Source organism: Lissotriton vulgaris, chromosome 2_1 (genome assembly GCF_964263255.1).
Source record: "Lissotriton vulgaris chromosome 2_1, aLisVul1.2, whole genome shotgun sequence".
In the NCBI taxonomy this organism is placed as follows: domain Eukaryota; kingdom Metazoa; phylum Chordata; class Amphibia; order Caudata; family Salamandridae; genus Lissotriton; species Lissotriton vulgaris.
Window position 1 is genome coordinate 1,005,480,835 of NC_141687.1, and position 18,012 is coordinate 1,005,498,846.

An 18,012-nucleotide genomic window follows, 5' to 3' on the forward strand; every position below is an offset into this window, starting at 1 on the left:
ACCTTCTCTCCTCGGTGTGAATGAGGATTCCAAACCATAAAATTTTAAGTAATTTCCTTTATTGTGGTAACTCTTGTCTCTTTATATCTTATGGTACATTATTTTGATGATGAATTCAATTTATTCATATTTATTCATATTTGCATCAACGACACAATAGTGGTTAAAATCCAATGCATTTCGGGCATGTGTGTCCTGCCCTTCAGCAGGGAATCAATTCTATAAATGAAAAATGAAACGCAAACCATAAATAACGTGTGTGTATCTCCAATGGGTCAAAACACAATATTCAGCAATCACGCATATGTCACGGAACAATTCTAGAAGAACGTGTATGTGTTACCGCTAGCACCAGAGTGTAACCTTATTAGCCCGTGTCCGTAACGACCAAAATGGTCATTTACTCTGCACTTACGTGTCGTGTTGTGCCAATACTTGACTAGTACGTGGGAGTTATTCCAGCTTTCATATACTGTAGAAATGATAAAAGACAAAAACCATATTTCCTATCAGCACTAACTCAAGTCTATGTATCCAAAAAAAACGCTAAAGAAAACCGCTAAAGTAACATCTATTTCGTACTCTCTACTGTATGTAACTGACCTTAAATCGCAGTGAGACAGCATAATCGTCTTCCGTTCCCGCCACTCTTCAAAGCAACATTGTGTGGGTGTGGGTTCTCTAAGCATGTCATGTGATCAAGGCCGGGGCAACCTGGTTAAAACGCGTCATGTTGGAGGAAAATAAAAAATTAAGAATTTACATTTTGTTGCGGTCCGTTCCTGGCTTCAAAGCGCCGGGTGGAGTTTTGCCCTACTTCGTGCTTTTCAAGGACTTCGTGCTTTTCAAGGACTTGGTTGTTATATTATATATATATATATATATATATATATATATATATATATATATATATATATATATATATATATATATATATATATATATATATATATATATATATATATATATATATATATATATATATATATATCCAAAAATAACTTGCCCAGAAATTCAGAGAAGCCACTCGCAGGAAAGTACAAATCCGTGTTTAATTGGAGCAAGCTGCAAAGCGCTGGGAAGAGGTGTTCACTAAATGAATGAAGGTGCCTGACGCGTTTCATGCGCAGAGCGCATTTCTTCAGAGGCAATGGAAATTCGCTGCACGTAGCTCCAATTGTCTTTTTAAATGTTCACCTCGTGACCAAGGGCGTGGGCACACCCCGGGCATTCTGGTATGAGTAGTTCATTTTTCAGCTTGATTAAATTGCTCGTGATGGCGAAATAGATTCAAAAGCTTAAAACCCCAGTGGGCTAGGAAGACTTCAAACCGCAGCGTGATGCACAGTATAACTTCCTCCACACGACCTTCCTGCCCCTAAATATGCTGCATCCCAAGACGCTGCACAGGTCCATAAGGTCATGGTTGGGCTTCTCTCCGACCAGGGCCGGCCGGTTTCACATCCAAAAATAACTTGCCCAGAAATTCAGAGAAGCCACTCGAAGGAAAGTTCAAATCTGTGTTTAATTGGAACAAGCTGCAAGGCGCTGGGAAGAGGTGTTCACTAAATGAATGAAGGTGCCTGACGCGTTTCATGCGCAGAGCGCATTTCTTCAGAGGCAATGGAAATTCGCTGCACGTAGCTCCAATTGTCTTTTTAAATGTTCACCTTGTGACCAAGGGCGTGGGCACACCCCGGGCATTCTGGTATGAGTCGTTCATTTTTTAGCTTGATTAAATTGCTCGTGATGGCGAAATAGATTCAAAAGCTTAAAACCCCAGTGGGCTAGGAAGACTTCAAACCGCAGCGTGATGCACATTATAACTTCCTCCACACGACCTTCCTGCCCCTAAATATGCTGCATCCCAAGACGCTGCACAGGTCCATAAGGTCATGGTTGGGCTTCTCTCCAACCAGGGCCGGCCGGTTTCACATCCAAAAATAACTTGCCCAGAAATTCAGAGAAGCCACTCGCAGGAAAGTTCAAATCTGTGTTTAATTGGAGCAAGCTGCAAGGCACTGGGAAGAGGTGTTTACTAAATGAATGAAGGTGCCTGACGCGTTTCATGCGCAGAGCGCATTTCTTCAGAGGCAATGGAAATTCGCTGCACGTAGCTCCAATTGTCTTTTTAAATGTTCACATTGTGACCAAGGGCGTGGGCACACCCCGGGCATTCTGGTATGAGTAGTATATATATATATCTATATATATGTATATATATATATATATTCACAGAAAAAACCATAGGTTATAGACCATATATAGTTAGGAATTTGCATTTACAAAACCTTGAAAATTCACTGAAAAAACCATAGGTTATAGACCATATATAGTTAGGGATTAGCATTTAAAAAACCTTATTTTATTTGCACAAAACCATTGAAATTCCATATATAGTTAGTTGCACTAACTATATATCGCGGACCCGCAATCCACTGCTAATGATGTCACATATTACATCATTCATGACATGGTCAGTGACATCACTGATGACATCACTGATGACATCTCAAATGACATCACTGATGACATCACTGATGACATCACTGATGACAACACCCAGTGACTGTATGTTTCTGTAAAGTTAAAATATGTCTTACATATTGAAGAATGAGTGGATGTATAAGTGTCTGGATGAAGGATTTAGTAGGTGCATGACTGACTGTGTGAGAGAATGATTAAATGTGTCTCACTGAGTGTATGGGTTAGTGATTAAAGTGTCTTAATTTGGCAATCATTATTTATGTTGATCTGTAAACTGCTGCATGTTTAAATCAGTAGCTATATCAGTAACTATATGGGTTATTGAATGGTTGCCCAAGTATTTGTATGGGAGACTGAGTATGTGTGTGGGTGGCTGGGAGGTGTATAACTCTGTGCATAGATGTGTGAGCAGTTGATTCCCTAGGTGTATGGGTTCAAAAGTGCATGTAGAAACAGCTGTATGGACAGTTGACTGTGTGCATGAGTATATTGGTGAGTGAATGGATATCTCAGTGCTACATGTCAAAGTAAGTACATATGTAAAACACACTCCATGTGAGAGTTGACATATATAAATAACTGAACATAAGAGCCAGTGAATGTGTGAGTGGCTGTATGAATCATTGTGAACTTGTATCAAGGATTGTATAAGAGAGTAAATATGTGTTACTATATGTTTGAATAAGTAAGGTGTGTATAACTGTATAGTTGAGGAAATGGAGATGTGATTGATTCTTTGCATGACTGACTAGGTGTGTGAGTAACTCCATGGATGTGTGACAGTCTGTGAGTGCCTGTTTACACTGAGTGTATCTAAGGTTATATTAGAGTCTGAAGATGTATTATCACATAAATGATATCATCAGTGATGTAATCAGTAATGTCAAATGAGATGTCAGTGATGTCATCAGTGATGTCATTTGAGATGTCATCAGTGATGTCATCAGTGATGTCACTGACCATGTCATGAATGATGTAATATGTGACATCATTAGCAGTGGATTGCGGGTCCGCGATATATAGTTAGTGCAACTAACTATATATGGAATTTCAATGGTTTTGTGCAAATAAAATAAGGTTTTTTAAATGCTAATCCCTAACTATATATGGTCTATAACCTATGGTTTTTTCAGTGAATTTTCAAGGTTTTGTAAATGCAAATTCCTAACTATATATGGTCTATAACCTATGGTTTTTTCTGTGAATTTCATTGTTTTTTTAAAAGCTAATATCTATAGCTGTAAAATATATTCTTTATTAAGTGACGTATCACGTAGCCCGTGAGACGCCTCATGATGCATCGCATAACCGTGATGTATCGTCTCTGCAGCGCAAACCAAACCCAAAACGTAAGCGTGCCAGAACACGCTTAAAGATATATATATTTTTTTTAACCTTAATTAGACAAAATCCACACGTGCACATATCACAAACGTTCAAAAAACACAATATGTCGGACTCCCGTTACGCTGCCGGTTAGCTGCCCGGTTAACGTACCAGGAAGCACCTTTACCGCGAAAAATCGCATTTTTTTTTTCTTTTGCCCCGCAGGGAACTTTAATAGCCCCCTCATCAATCCTAGGGGTTCAGGAGGGGTCTGCCTTACTCCTTTCATTCATTTACACCATTTTGTTTTCCACCTCTTGTCTCTCGATCCTACCGAGAGACAAGATGGCGGCCGCTCCGGACTGTTTACAATGTTGACAGCCAATCAGCTACTCCTCAGACTCCCGTTACACTGCCGGTTAGCTTCCCGGTTAGCTGTCCGGTTAGCTGCCCGGTTCGCGTACCAAGACGCGTCTCTACGGCGAAAAAATCAGATTTTTTTTTTTTTTTGGCCCCGCGTGGCTTTATAATATCCCCCTCATCAATCCTATGGGGTCAGAAGGGGTCTACCTTGCCCTCTTTCCTTCATTTCCCCCTTTGTTTTGGTCTCCTCTTGTCTCTCGATCCTACCAAATTTCCAGGAGCTGCTCAGAAACAAAATGTGCAATTTTCCTGAAAATTTCAGCCGATTCCGTCCACAAACACCAAAGTTATTAGACATAGAATTTTCAGAAATCCCATAGGGAAAAAATCCTAACTATATATACCTACTGGCGACTGCCAGTAGGAGATATATATATATATATATATATATATATATATATATATATATATATATATATATATATATATATATATATATATATATATATATATATATATATTTTATTTTTTTTCACTCAAATTGTCCTGTAGCATGGGGAGCACATTTCAATCGGTGCTCGTGTCGAGACCAGGACACTGTCTTGCATTTTATTCCACACAAAAAGAATTGTCGCGGCACACCGGTTTATTTCAGATAGTGATAAACTCCTACGCGTTTCGACCAGTAGTTCCTTTTCACGTCAATGTTACACAATTGTCCCTTTTCCCTTTCTCTCTTTATATTGCTGCACCCTAATGGTTATTGTGGTGCATTGTGGGCCATGTAGTGCATGTTTAAATATTTCAATAAACTTTATTGAGCGGCCATATTCACTCACTAGTGTGTCCTGTTGGTGGTAATGTCAGACAGCGGGGTTGAATAATTATTACATTACACTTCGCGCTTCTCTAAAGTTCAATGAATACCGTTTACTACAGTCATGGCGGCACCATGAATACATTGATCAATATCGCAGTAGCTTTTACATTGATCGTGTTAGTAATTGTTGACTGAGTGTCTGTTGGCATCTCTAGGGCTGAGTGCCCTTGGCCCCCGCCGTGCATTTACCACCCTCTGGATTGTATGTTTTTATCGATCTCTATTTATGCCGTTCAGCAGTTGGTAACATATCAATTTTATACAATTGTGCACTTAGAAGGAGAGTTTTTGATATTCACTAATAGATCACTTTAGGAAGGAAGTCTTTATAGCATGTCCATATTTTTTAATAATCCTTGTGGATTAGAATGTCCTCTTATATCTTTTTCCTCTCTTCCTATCTTCAACCCAGGAAGGTACAGTCTTAGTTGGGAATATGACTCGTCCGTATATTGTCAACAGTCTATTTCCTATAGGTGGATGACGTACATCTCCTAATCCCTGTTTAAACCTTATGGTTTCTTTGTTCTGAATCTCATTATTAACTTCTCAGCTTTTGAATATGATTCCTACCTTGTTCTTGGTGTGGTATAATCGCCAGACCAAAATAGTTGACATCTAGCCATGTTTTTCCTTGATGGGTAGTGATGTGTTTGGCCATTGCATACGTGTAGTCCCCATTTTGCATTGCACTAGTGTGCTCCAATATTCGTTTCTTTAGGGGACATACTGTGCTCCCGATGTATTGTTTACCACAACAGCATTGCAGCATATACACCACAAAGGATGACTCACAAGTTATATTGTCCATGGTTTCAAAGTTCTTTCCCTTTGGATCTTTGAGATTTTTTATGTTGCGGCCTATTTTGCAGGCTTTGCACGTCATGCTTTTGTGAAGCCTTTAGTTCTTTTATAGAGCCAGGATTCAGGTATTTTAATTTCAAAATGACTTTGCACCAGATGGTCTGAAAGATTTGGTGCTCTCCGGTATGAGACTAATGGGCGTTCTCCTATATTGTTTCCAATATCAGGATCTTTTTGGAGTACATGCCGATATTTCATGAGTATCTTTTCAATTTTATAACTTTCTTTACTGAAGGTTATTATCATTCGCGGCTGTTCATCTTTTGATGCTTTTTTGTCATTCATGTTGCTGGTTTCTTGGGTCTCTCTTTCAACTCTCTTATGGTCTGCTCTTTCTTCTTTGCTCAGTAATGTTTCTGCTCTAGTTTTCTTCCTTGCCTTGGCTTCACCTGTGTGTACATCTGTGTGCTTGTATCCACGCTTTAGGAAACGCATTTTGGTTTCTGCAAATTTCTTTTCCATTTCTAGATCCTCTGAGCAGTTTCTTTTATTCCGTAACAGTTTGCCGTACGGTATGTTCTTTTTAAACTTTTGAGAGTGAAAGCTCAGTCCATGTAGCAGTCTATTCATTGCTGTTTTCTTTCTGTGGATGAGTGTTTGTATTTTGTTGTCCTTGACATAGACCTTGGTGTCTAAAAACTCTATTTCCTTTGCACTTACTGTGCATGTAAATTTTAGGGCCACATCATTAGTATTCAGAATTGAAAAGAAGGTTTGAAACTCTGATTCTGTTCCTTTTCACAATAGTAACAAGTCATCGATAAAACGCAGCCATAGTGCTACGTTTGCCATGTAATGGTCGTTTTCTTCTCTCCAAGCTATGCTCCTCTCCCACCACCCCATCATGAGATTAGCATAGCTTGGAGAGAAGGAAACTCCCATGGCTGTTCCACAACACTGTGCATAGATCTTTTTGTTAAAGAGAAATACGTTGTTATATAAGCACATCAGTATCATCTCGATTAGCATCTTTGAATGTTCTTGCTCGTCGATTGTTAGTAGCAAATACGTTGGTTGCCACTCGGTGTTCATCAGTATGCGCAAAAAATCGCCAGTGTCCTTTATGTAGGAACTAAGCATTGGAACGATTGGAGCTTTTAAATAGTCTACGTAAGTTGAGATGTTCTCATACAGGCTCCCACAACTAGAAATAACGGGCCGTCCTGGTGGCTTTTTCAATGTCTTATGGACTTTCAGAAGAAAGTAAATGGTTGGAATGATTGGGTTGTCAACCATTAAGAATGTGTTCTCGTCTTCCGTTAACAGTCCCTAATTCTACCACAAATCCAGTTTCTTGCTTAGATCCATCATGAGGTTGTGAATGGGATTCTTCTGTAAGAATTTATAATTCTTCGTTTCACTTAATTGTCGCATGGCCTCCTCTATGTAATGATGTTTCTCCATCACAATTATGTTTCTGCCTTTGTCGGCAGGTTTGATCTCAATGGTGTTATTGTTCTTGAGGTTTTGTATTGCCAAGCGTTCTTTCTTAGTCAGATTTTCCCGATTTGTTTGGTTTGCGTTGTTTTGCATTTTATCTAGATCTCCCATCACTAGGTCAGGGAATATATCGATCTTGTTTCCTGGGTGAAGGGCAGGGCAAAATTTGGATTTCTTTTTAAATCCCGTAGCTATGCGTCTGTTTGTTTGTATTCCCATTTCTTCCAGAATTTGAGTATACTGGATACTTATTGTATTTTATATCTATACTAATATATTGGTTATTTATGTTTTTGTTGTTCATGTTTGTTTTAATGTTTTCTAAATATTTTGACAGACAGTATTTTTTGGTTTTTGATACTGGTGATTTTCTGATGTTTTGAACAACATTATTTTTTTAGTCAATATTTTCATTATTTATATAGGGGTTTACGAAATTTGATATTATGGTTGCCAGTGTTTTTGTTACAATATTTATGTTTCACAAATTTTTTGTGGATATTTGTGACTTACAACCAATTAATACATTTCCACTAATTTAATCTGCTCTTACTTCTAGATAAAATAATAAAAAAACTGTGGTGGAGAGGGACCGGCAACTTATCGAACTGGAGCAAAACATCCTGGCTAGGGAACACACGTTACGAGACAACCGAGAGAATCACATTCTAGAACTTAAATGTAAAGAGTTTAAGGATCTAGCCAACAAAACTGACAGGCTTAAACACAAAGCCACACTGCTCAAAATCTATGAGCAGGGAAACAGAGCCAGTAAGTTCCTAGAATAGCTGGACAGGAAGGAAAGGGAGGGCTGCTGTTTCAGAGAAATATATGACCAGAATGGGCACTGTTTGTGCGATCTGCAACATATAGCTGATGGGTTTGCAGAATATTGCATGCAACTCTAGTCACCAGGGGCGGCAGTTACTATGGAGGACGTACGGAACAAAATAATCGAAATACAACTCCCTACTCTAACCCCAGATGACCAGCAATTGCTGGACAGCGACATCGAAGTCAAGGAGGTTACAGCCGCCATACTCATCAATCACTCAGGGAAGGCTGGAGGTCCCAATGGTATCCCTGTGGAACTCCTTAAAATAACAGCAACCAAGGTGGCAATGCACCCACCTCTTTGAAATGTACTGTGAAAGCAAGTTGATCGGTATGCTACCCAGAGATGAGATCAGTGGCTGGCATCCATTGTCATGATATACAAGGCAGTGGTCCCAGGAACCACTATTTGCCCTTAAAAAATGAAACAAAAATGTCTATTTTTCCTTTTTTTAACTGCATCCCGTTTTAATTTAAGGAAAACGGGATGCATTTTGAAAAAAAATGCTTTATTTAAAAGCAGTCCCAGAGATGGAGGTCTGCTGAGCCCACCAGGCCACAATCCCTGGGAGGGCCAGACATTCCCAATGGGGTCGCAAATTGCGAGTGCCTCATTAATATTCATGAGGCATGCAATTTACGACCCCATTGGGAATCGCAAACAGTGTCTAAGACACTGTTGTACATAACATTTTGGGAGTCGCAAATTGCGACTCGCAATTGAGCGCAACTTGTGAGTCGCAAAATGCTATGGTTGTACATCTGGCCCCTAATCTGTTAGCGTCCTGAAGAAGGTAGATTTGAAGGATATAATTCCACAAAAGGTAGTGTCAACATTTTTAAAAGCGCTCCCGCTGTTTCACAAATTAATATTTGAAGTTAATGAAGTTGTATTAAGATGTTTGTATTTGGGAGTAAAGTGATGTATACAGTATATGAATGAGATGGGAGCCTATGTCGGAATGTGAGTGGATGAATTAAGAGGAATACAGGGGCATATTACCGACAACTAGCGATAATTTTTGTCTCTAACTTGTTTAGAGACAAAAATTATCGCCGCAAATCGGCAATTTTTATCGCAGATAAACCTTGCTATTAGCAAGGTTTATCGCAAATGCGATAAAAAACGGCCGCAATGCATGAATATCGCTGAAAAGTCAGCGATATTCATGCATTATCGAGCAAATGCTCTTAGCCATGTTATCCACCTCCCATTGGATAACATAGCTAAGAACTGCTCAGGGCAGGTGTTAGCTTTTGGAGATATTCGCGCTTAGCGCGAATATCTCCAAAAGTTGGTAATAGGAGATAGCGATGTTAGGGACTGTTTCCAGTCGCTAACATCTTGGCACGCCCACTTTGCATGTCATTAGTGATAAATATCACTGACATGCAAAGCGGGGCCCAAGATGGTCGCTATCTCCTATTAGCTGTCACTAACTGGTGTTAGCGACAGCTTGGTAATAGGGAGATAATTTTATCTCCGCTTTCTTGGCTTTTAAAGCCAAAAAAGCGGAGATAAACCCCCTTGATAATATGCCCCACAAATCTTTTCATTTATAATTCCTTCACTTAAATAGAATTGTATAATAAATTACATTTTGTTCATAAAAAAATAATATTGGACATATTTTTTAAATCTAGGCACATCATATTGGGATCATTTACAATGCGTCCCTAGAGGGTTCTAAAATTGATTTAAAAAATTAGGGTTCATCATTTCACCAAAGAGACAGTTGGATGAGGTGCCCATCTCACTTGAAGATTAGACTGAACAACACATAACCAGGCCGCTGCTTTATTTTTGCTGCCTCTATCTTGAAAGTGCTTTAGGAAACCTGAAAGTGAGGAAGTCCACTGAAACTGTGTTGTGTGTTTTAGTGTCTGTGCGAGCTTAATTTATGCTGCCTTTTTCCACAGTTTCTATGGCTTTCTAGACCTGTTAATAACTCATTGGCTGGGTCGCAGGTTGCATACTAGTAATAACTGATAGGCGCAGGAATTACAGAAAATTGTCCATTCTGCAAGATGAAAAGATTTTTGGCTTCTACAATGAAGGCATTATTCCTGGCTGTAAAATGGAGCAGAGAGATTAGCTAAAACAAAAGACACAGGCCCACAGCCCGCTTGTTAATTGCAGCACATTTAATTGGCATCAAAATTCCATGTGTAACTCTCCCTCTGTCTAAATTAGTAGGCCTTCAAAGAAAAACAAAGTTACACTCTCTTTTCTTCACAAATAAGGCAGAGGATTACATATGTACATGACAAATTTCTATATTCTCTGAGGAAATTATTTTAAAAATATAAGCCGATACCAGAAGAATAAGAGAGAACATCCGATATGTAGTATTCTGTTTTCATTCATCCAACAATATGCAATGTATTATGCATTAATGCATCTTTCGCCATTAATTACCATTTTTTTAGCGCACAATAAAAACAACGTGGTATTCTGGGACTTTATAGCATTAGTTCCCAACATAATGCCTATTGCCCGGAGCAGGGTTGTGGGTAGCTTTGGGCTGGCTGGTGGGTGCCATATTACAGTTTCCTTCTCCCCTCTTTCGCGCATTTCTGGGTGCCTTAGCCATTTGTGGGGGTCCTCTGCCTCCCTGCTGTTGGTTCATTTGCCGCCTGTGGGAGCCGTGGGTTTTTGGTCGTTCTTCGCATCTGCCTCCGCAGCATTTTTGTTTCTCCCCTGTTGCTTCTACCTGGCTGATGAGGGTGTTGGTGTGGCAGCCAGTGTGGTGTGGTGTCTGCCCACCCTGGGGTGTGTGCCATGTGGCATTTTTTCCCTCTTGGCAGCCCTGCTCCCCATTTCTGGGCTGCATCTGTTTTCTGTCCTGGTTTTGCCACGGCCCCGGGGCTGTGGTGTCATGGGGGCTGTGCTCGAGATGTCCCTGGTGTGCCGGGTTGCCGTTGGCCTGGTTTTGTGGGTGCCTGCGGTGTTGGCTTGATTCTGTTTCTCTTGTTTGGGCTTGGTCCTATAGTTTTCCTGCGTGCCTTCCTGCTTAGTTTTCAGGCCGGGGCATTCTGGTTCGGGCTGGTTTTGTGCCTTTGACATCTCTGGTCTTTCTGGGTCTTTTGGTGGCTCTGTTTTTGTTGGGTCTGCTGCCATCTGGTTTCTGCCCTGTCTTTTTTTGGATCTGTTCCCCCTCGGTAGGTTGTGCGCTATTGGATTCTCTGGGCTCGTTCCTCCTTGGGTTGTGATGTTGCCGGTCTCGTGGTGGGGCCTTGGCTTTGCCTCTGTCTGTATTGACCTTGCTGCCTCATTGTTTTACCCTGTTTTGCTTGTGTGTGAATTGCTGGTGGTGCCTTTTCTGCCTTTTTTGTGATCTTTCGGCCCCTTGGTGGTTCGATGTCACATGCCTGGTATTGATGGGTTCTGTGCCAGCCTTGTTGCCCTGTCCTCTGGACTTTCCTCTGTGCCTACCTTCCCCTGGTGCAGACCGGGCCATTGCATTGGCATGCCAGTGTGGGCTGCTTGGCTGCATCCTTGTCTTCCTGCCACTTTGAGTTCCCTGTGTTGCCTGGTTGTAGCTGGTTCATGTTCCTTTCTCTGTGCCCTTGGTGGTTAGGGGTTTCGGGGTCGTGGTGGTTGCACTGTTGACCGCCCTGTTTGTCTCGCCTGTTTTTGCCCTTCTGCTCCTGGTCTTTGGACTTGCTTGGGGTGGTTCCTTGGTGTTGTCCTTTGCCCTCTGGGCCGGTTGCTTGACTGTGGTTCAGTTGGGGGTTTCCTCCCTTCTGTGTTCCGGGTTCCTCTCCGGCGGCTTGTGGATTGATTTTCCACGCTCCTGGGTTTCTTGCCTGTGGCCAGCCTCTAGGTTTGTGTTTGTGGGTGTAGCCCTTGGTTTGGGTTGTTTGGAGCAGCATCTTTCCTGTTGGCCCTGTTTGATCTTTGGGTTCCCCTGGTCTCGGTGGTCTTGGGGTTTTTGCCTCACCTTGCTCTTGGTTCTGTACTCTGGTCTGGTTCAAGTTTGCCTTTGGTTCGCCCCTTGCTCTTTCTTGGGCAACGTTCTGTTGGTGGTGGTTGGGATTCTGGCCTCTCCCTTGCCTTTGTTGGGCAGAGTGCAGGGTTTGTGTCCCGGTGTCTCCTACATTTGGGATGGTTACCTCGGTCCTGGCCTGTTGGCCTGTCCCTGTGCCCCGAATCCTCCTCCCGGTTTGGGTGGTCTGGGCTGTTGTCCATGTCTATGCTGTATTTGGTGCTGGGCATTCCTGCCGTAGGGCCTGGTCCTCCTCTTGCCCTATGGGCTATCTGGTGGCCGGGACTGTCAGGTGGGGGTCTTGCAATTGGTCGCTGCTCCCTCCCTTCCTGTTTTTTACTGGGCTGGTCTACTGTGGACCTCCCCAGGTGTGTTGGGGTTGGTCCTGTGCTTGGTCATGTTTGACCTTTGTCTCCTGCTTTGGATGGGCCTTTTTAATCTCTCCTTGCTTCCCCTCTGCTTTCTGGTCGGGTTGTTGTGGGTTCTTCCCGAGATTTTGGGCATTCTTCACTTGTCTGCTGGGGGTCGCTCTCTGTCGTTTCTGCTGCTGGCTCTCTGGTGCTGGGGGATGTTCCTGGCCTTGGGCGCTTTATTGCTTCATGCCCTGGGTATTCTTCCTCCTCTTCTCGGCCCCCTTTTGGTGGTTGTTTTGGGGGGCTTGGTTGCTTTGGCCCCTCTGTGGGTTCCCTTTGGGCTTGAGTCTCTGTGGTTTGCCTCTTTTTTGTCCTTGGCTGGTGGTCTTGTGTCCCTGTTGGTGTCGCCCTGGCTTCTTGGTGTGTCTGGTCACCTTGGATCTTCTTCTGTGGGTGGCCCCTCTGCTGTCCTTCGGATGGGAACAGTCTCTGGTCCTTTCTTGTTGGGTTCTCCTCCTCTGAGGTTAGTTCGGGGGTGTTCCTGGTGTGGGTTGTCTGCCCTTTGGGTGGCGACTCCTTGTTTTGTTCTTCTCGGTTGTCTCTTGCTTGTTTTTTGGAGATTCAACTCTGTTGTTTGGTTGGAGCATTGCAGGTTGTTGTGTGTTCCTGTCTGTGTTTTTTTCCTATGGTTCTCCCATTTGCTTCACTTGGGATGCTGTTTTTTGGTGTATTGTCCTTGATGTTCTTCGGAGTTCCGAAGGGCGGGTTCCTGGCTTTGGTATGCTTCAATTAGTAAGGAATGGGACGGTGCCTGGAGGAACCACTGGGGTAATGCCCTATTACTTACCGTAATCTTCATTATTCCTGGTCCCATTGTCCTCGTCCCATTCCTTACGCCCCTCTCTCTCTCCCAGATGGTCAGCCTTCCTGTTGGTGGCTCGGTAGTTCATGTGGAATGCTGGGTAGATACTGCTTATGTACTCCCAGTGAGAGGGAGTGTGGTTAGGTGTCCCCGCATTCTCTTGTTCTTTTTTCTGTTGAGGAGATGTTCATCTCTAATTAGTAAGGAAAGGGACGAGGACAACAGGCCCAAGAATAATGAAGATTACAGGTAAGTAATAGGGCAGTACTGTATTTGGAGAAATCAGTGGTCAGCCTGGCTCCCGTTATAGCGATATGGTTGCACCTTTTTGCCTAATTTCTGGTCTACAAGTAAATTAGGAAAACTATTATCTGTTTACTCTGCGCGTGCATGTGCAGTGGAAATAGGTATGATCCGTTTGTGGATAATGAAATTACTCCTAGTCCATTTAATCACATAAGATGTCAATTATGTATACAGACAGAGATTTGCCCTTAGGGTATTTTTCAAAAAAGTTTTACAAAAATGATTTACAAATAAAGGAGGCAAAGAAAAATGTCTGCAGCCAACTCAAGATGCTTTTTTCATTTTCGTATGAACACCCACAGTATATAAATGCAAGCAAATATGAAAGAAATGAGACGGTTAGTGATTATCACAAGAAACGAAAAGAAGACTTCCCAAATTTTCTTCGGTAAATGTAAATGTATTTGAGCTTATATTTGAGCTTATATAGCGCACAGCTACCCACAAAGGGTTTCCCGGCGCTTGCTTAGGGAACCCGTCCTGGTATTCCCCTGTGAGATAACCCCGGCAGGGTATCCACAAGGTGAAAGCCAGGCATCCCGCCGCGAGGGGCCGTTGTGGAGATTAAGCGAGCTATTGCCCAGAGTCGCAGAGTGTGAACCCATGAGTTGAGAAGGCACCGGAGCGAGAATTATCGAGTCCGTGGAATTTTTTGAGCCCAAGACCCGCCGAGGCGGGGAATTGAACCCTGGTCCAGGACCGATCCCAGCTTCCGGGTCTGCCGCCTCTAAACCCCTGAGCCACACTTCTCCACTTCTCCTTCGGTGCAATTCTGATTCAAATTAAAAACATCTGAAGAGCCCTTTTGTAGCCATATTGCATTCTTATAATCAGTCATAACATCAGACCCAGCAAAGCACCTGTTTATCAGTTTTACTCACTAGTAACAATGTGGTCACAAGGCCAAAATTCTATGTAGGAAAGTTTGAAGACATACCATGCTCCCAATTCTTAAGGGCGTGCACAGTCTTAAACAGCCTTTATAGTTGCATTGCAATGATAAAATGCCAAAACCTTCATTGACATCACTTTCACTCTCCCATTCAGATTATAAGATTTTATTTAATAAGACAACACTGGGCCTCGTTTACTATATTTTGATGTACTGCAGCGCAGCAAGCCTTACTTCTGCATTGCCGTGCATCAAAATAAAAGAGCAGGAATACATTGTATCTACAAGATTTTGCACATTCCTGTCCTCCCCTGTGTCGGCGCACAACCAGCAGCTGTGTGCTAATGCAGACACTTTGCAAGGGTGCCTGCATTGCAGGGATGATTGTTGTTGTGCAGAAAGGGACACCTTCCTTTACAATTGTAATGCAATTGTTAATGTCATTTTGCTCCTTTTATGTGTCCTGCAGAATGCATCACACAATGATAGAGCAAAAAATCAGGAGAAATAAAAGTATTTCTCCTCTTTGGGCCACTCCTATGCCTCCCCTGGGGAGACATAGGATTCTGAGGCATTCACAGGTTTACAACACTTTGTACATCTCGGAATGTTTCAGGTTCCATGGATGTTGCATGGTAACACCCACAGCAACACCCATTAAATGCCCCTTTCACGCAGAGTAATGCAAGAGAGGGGCCCATATTTACAAGGCCATTAAATGTCACTCAGGGTGACTTAGCCTTGCAAATATGGGCAGGCGCACTGCGACGCTGGTGCAACAAAAAAAGTGATGCAATGATGTCTCAATAGGCTTGTAAATAAACCCCACTCTTTTTGAAACAATTCCAACCTAAATTAAACAAAATAAACTTCTAAAAGTCAAAAGCAAAATAAATATTGGGGTTCCACAAAGGATGCTGGCACACACTAAGTCACACTGGCACACACTAAGTCGCAAGAAGACTTATGGAATACGCAAAGTATTACTACAGGAGTACTCGTTTACATACTACTAAATGCAATTCACAAACCTATGGTTGGAAATCTCCACCTCCACTACTCTTATCTTTTTTGTTTGGAGGGGTGTGCCCCAGTGGCGGAGCTTTCCGCACACCTAAGTATATGATTTAGTAGTAAATGTGGTAGGGAGAAGTGGGAATGGTGGAAAATTGGGGAAACATAACGAGAACATGGGTGGGTTTAGGGAAGTTTAAAGATGGATTATGGAGGCAGATACTTATACAAAACACACTGTAAGATAATTGCTTTTAACAAAATACACTTCTAATTCGACTACAGTACTAATAGTGAAAAAACAGGTTTAAATGTTCTCCAGCTCATCCCATAACCACTCCTATAGAAAGCCATTGAGGCAGGCTGCAACACTGTATAGGAAATAATGTAAAATAAATTCTACATTTAATGTATGACTGTATATCAACAATGTTTTACATTAAAAAAAACAAGTATTACAGGTGCTATATTTGCTTTTATTTAATGATCCACTTAAATATCACATAAAGTGATATTTTGCCTCAGTTTAAAAGTCTAGATTAGTAAATTGAATTAAAAACCTAACGTATAACCAGGTTTCTTACAAATTCAATACAATTATAACTGTTAATTAAGGTTGGTGTTTTAAATTTTACAGTATTGGTTAAAAAATATTGAATATTTAAAATATAATTCATACATTTAAATGAATTTACAATTTAATGCAAAGTTAGTTTCAGGAGATAATACATTGTATCTTTTACTTTAAACAGTTCTGAGTCAATAGCCTTTGTCTAAAATTGATTTACATTTTTATTTTTGGTTACTTTTTCTTTAAAATAAAAAAATATTAAATGTCTTTATATATTTTCCTATAGAGAGGTCTCCGTATCAGTGGTGGAGATCCCCACAAGCAGGTTGAAAGTTGACAACAGTAAGTTTACACTAGTAAATGATGTCATAGGAGTCTCCATTTCTCACTTTGAGGGGATGGAGGCTCTTAAGTGTACAGTTAGGTCTCTACTTGGAAATTTCAAAATACAAAAAAGTTGAGATTCATCCCCTATGTTACAATGAAAACAACAGCTTTTAAATCCTCTCAGCTCAGGATTATATTGTGGCAGCATTGCTTTTGTTGTGTCTCCCTACAAAGCTATAGTAGTTGTAAGTTCCAGCGCTAGCTAGACCTCGGTAAAATTCATCAAGACAACCTTCCAAGAACCATATTTAGAAAGGATCACAAGCCTAGAGAAATTACACAAAGTTATTTTTCCATTGACCATTGAGATAAATTGGTTAATGGTGGCCAGATGGACAGGCGAAAGGATGGACAGGTGGATGTGTAGATGGATGGGTGGAAGAATGGAGTCAATGGCTGGATGGACATAGAGTTAAACAACAAGGCTTCCTATGGTTTAGCCACATGTAATATTGCAGGAGCATGAATTGAATTCTTACAAACATTGACAAACCTGTACTTAACTTTCCAAAAGATATACCATAAAGGAGAAGAAAAGCAGATCATCCCTAAGGCTTAGAAAAAATGATAAGAGGTTAGTAAATGGTCTTTGTCTTGCAGACCAAAGGAAATCAATTCCAATGAAAGCAGTTTGGTAGAGATAGCTCTATCTTTGTTTTTACTGGACAATCTCTGCATGACATGGGTGTTTCATGCCACCATGAACGTAGACATTCAGTGGTGGCTTCTACCCTCATGGGCACTTTCTCACCCCCTCAAAGGCTATTGACCTTTAAGAACACCCACAGCATTGTGGGAGCTCTAACCATGCAGAGAGCAGTCTGTAATGCAGGCGCGTCCAGACTGAACTTTGACAGTGTTGGAAGGTGGTTTATTAGTAGGAGTAAGAATGCACCTACTACTATCAATAAGGGTACTATCAAAATATATGGGCCAGACAAGTTCCACATAAATTATTCCCTTGATCCTCCCTTAGTATCTGACTGTGAGCAGGCAAGCTTAATTTAGGAGGCAGGTATATAAAACATGTAAAAAGAACAACACAAATCCACAAACTATCTATACAAATCGGAAATATGATTATAATTTAAATGACACCAATACAAATAAAATCCAATGTAGGGAACTGGAGATATGAATTTGTAAAGAATATATGCTTTACGGTGCCTAAAACGAAAGGCGCCAACTTGGGACTTCTGGTCACTCCTGACCGGGACAAAGTCAAAGTTTAAGGCCGACAGTAATGGAGCATGGGTCAGATACTCTGATCAGTAAGGCCCAGTAAAGTTTTTACTTTCACACTTAGGGGCCGATTATGATCTTGGATTTTCCGCATCCTCTGGGCCGGCGGAAGCCACCGCGGGCCCGGAGGATGTGGAAAACCTTCTGCGGACCCACCAAAGACCCAACCCCACATTAGGATGGCTGGTGGGTCTTGGTTTCA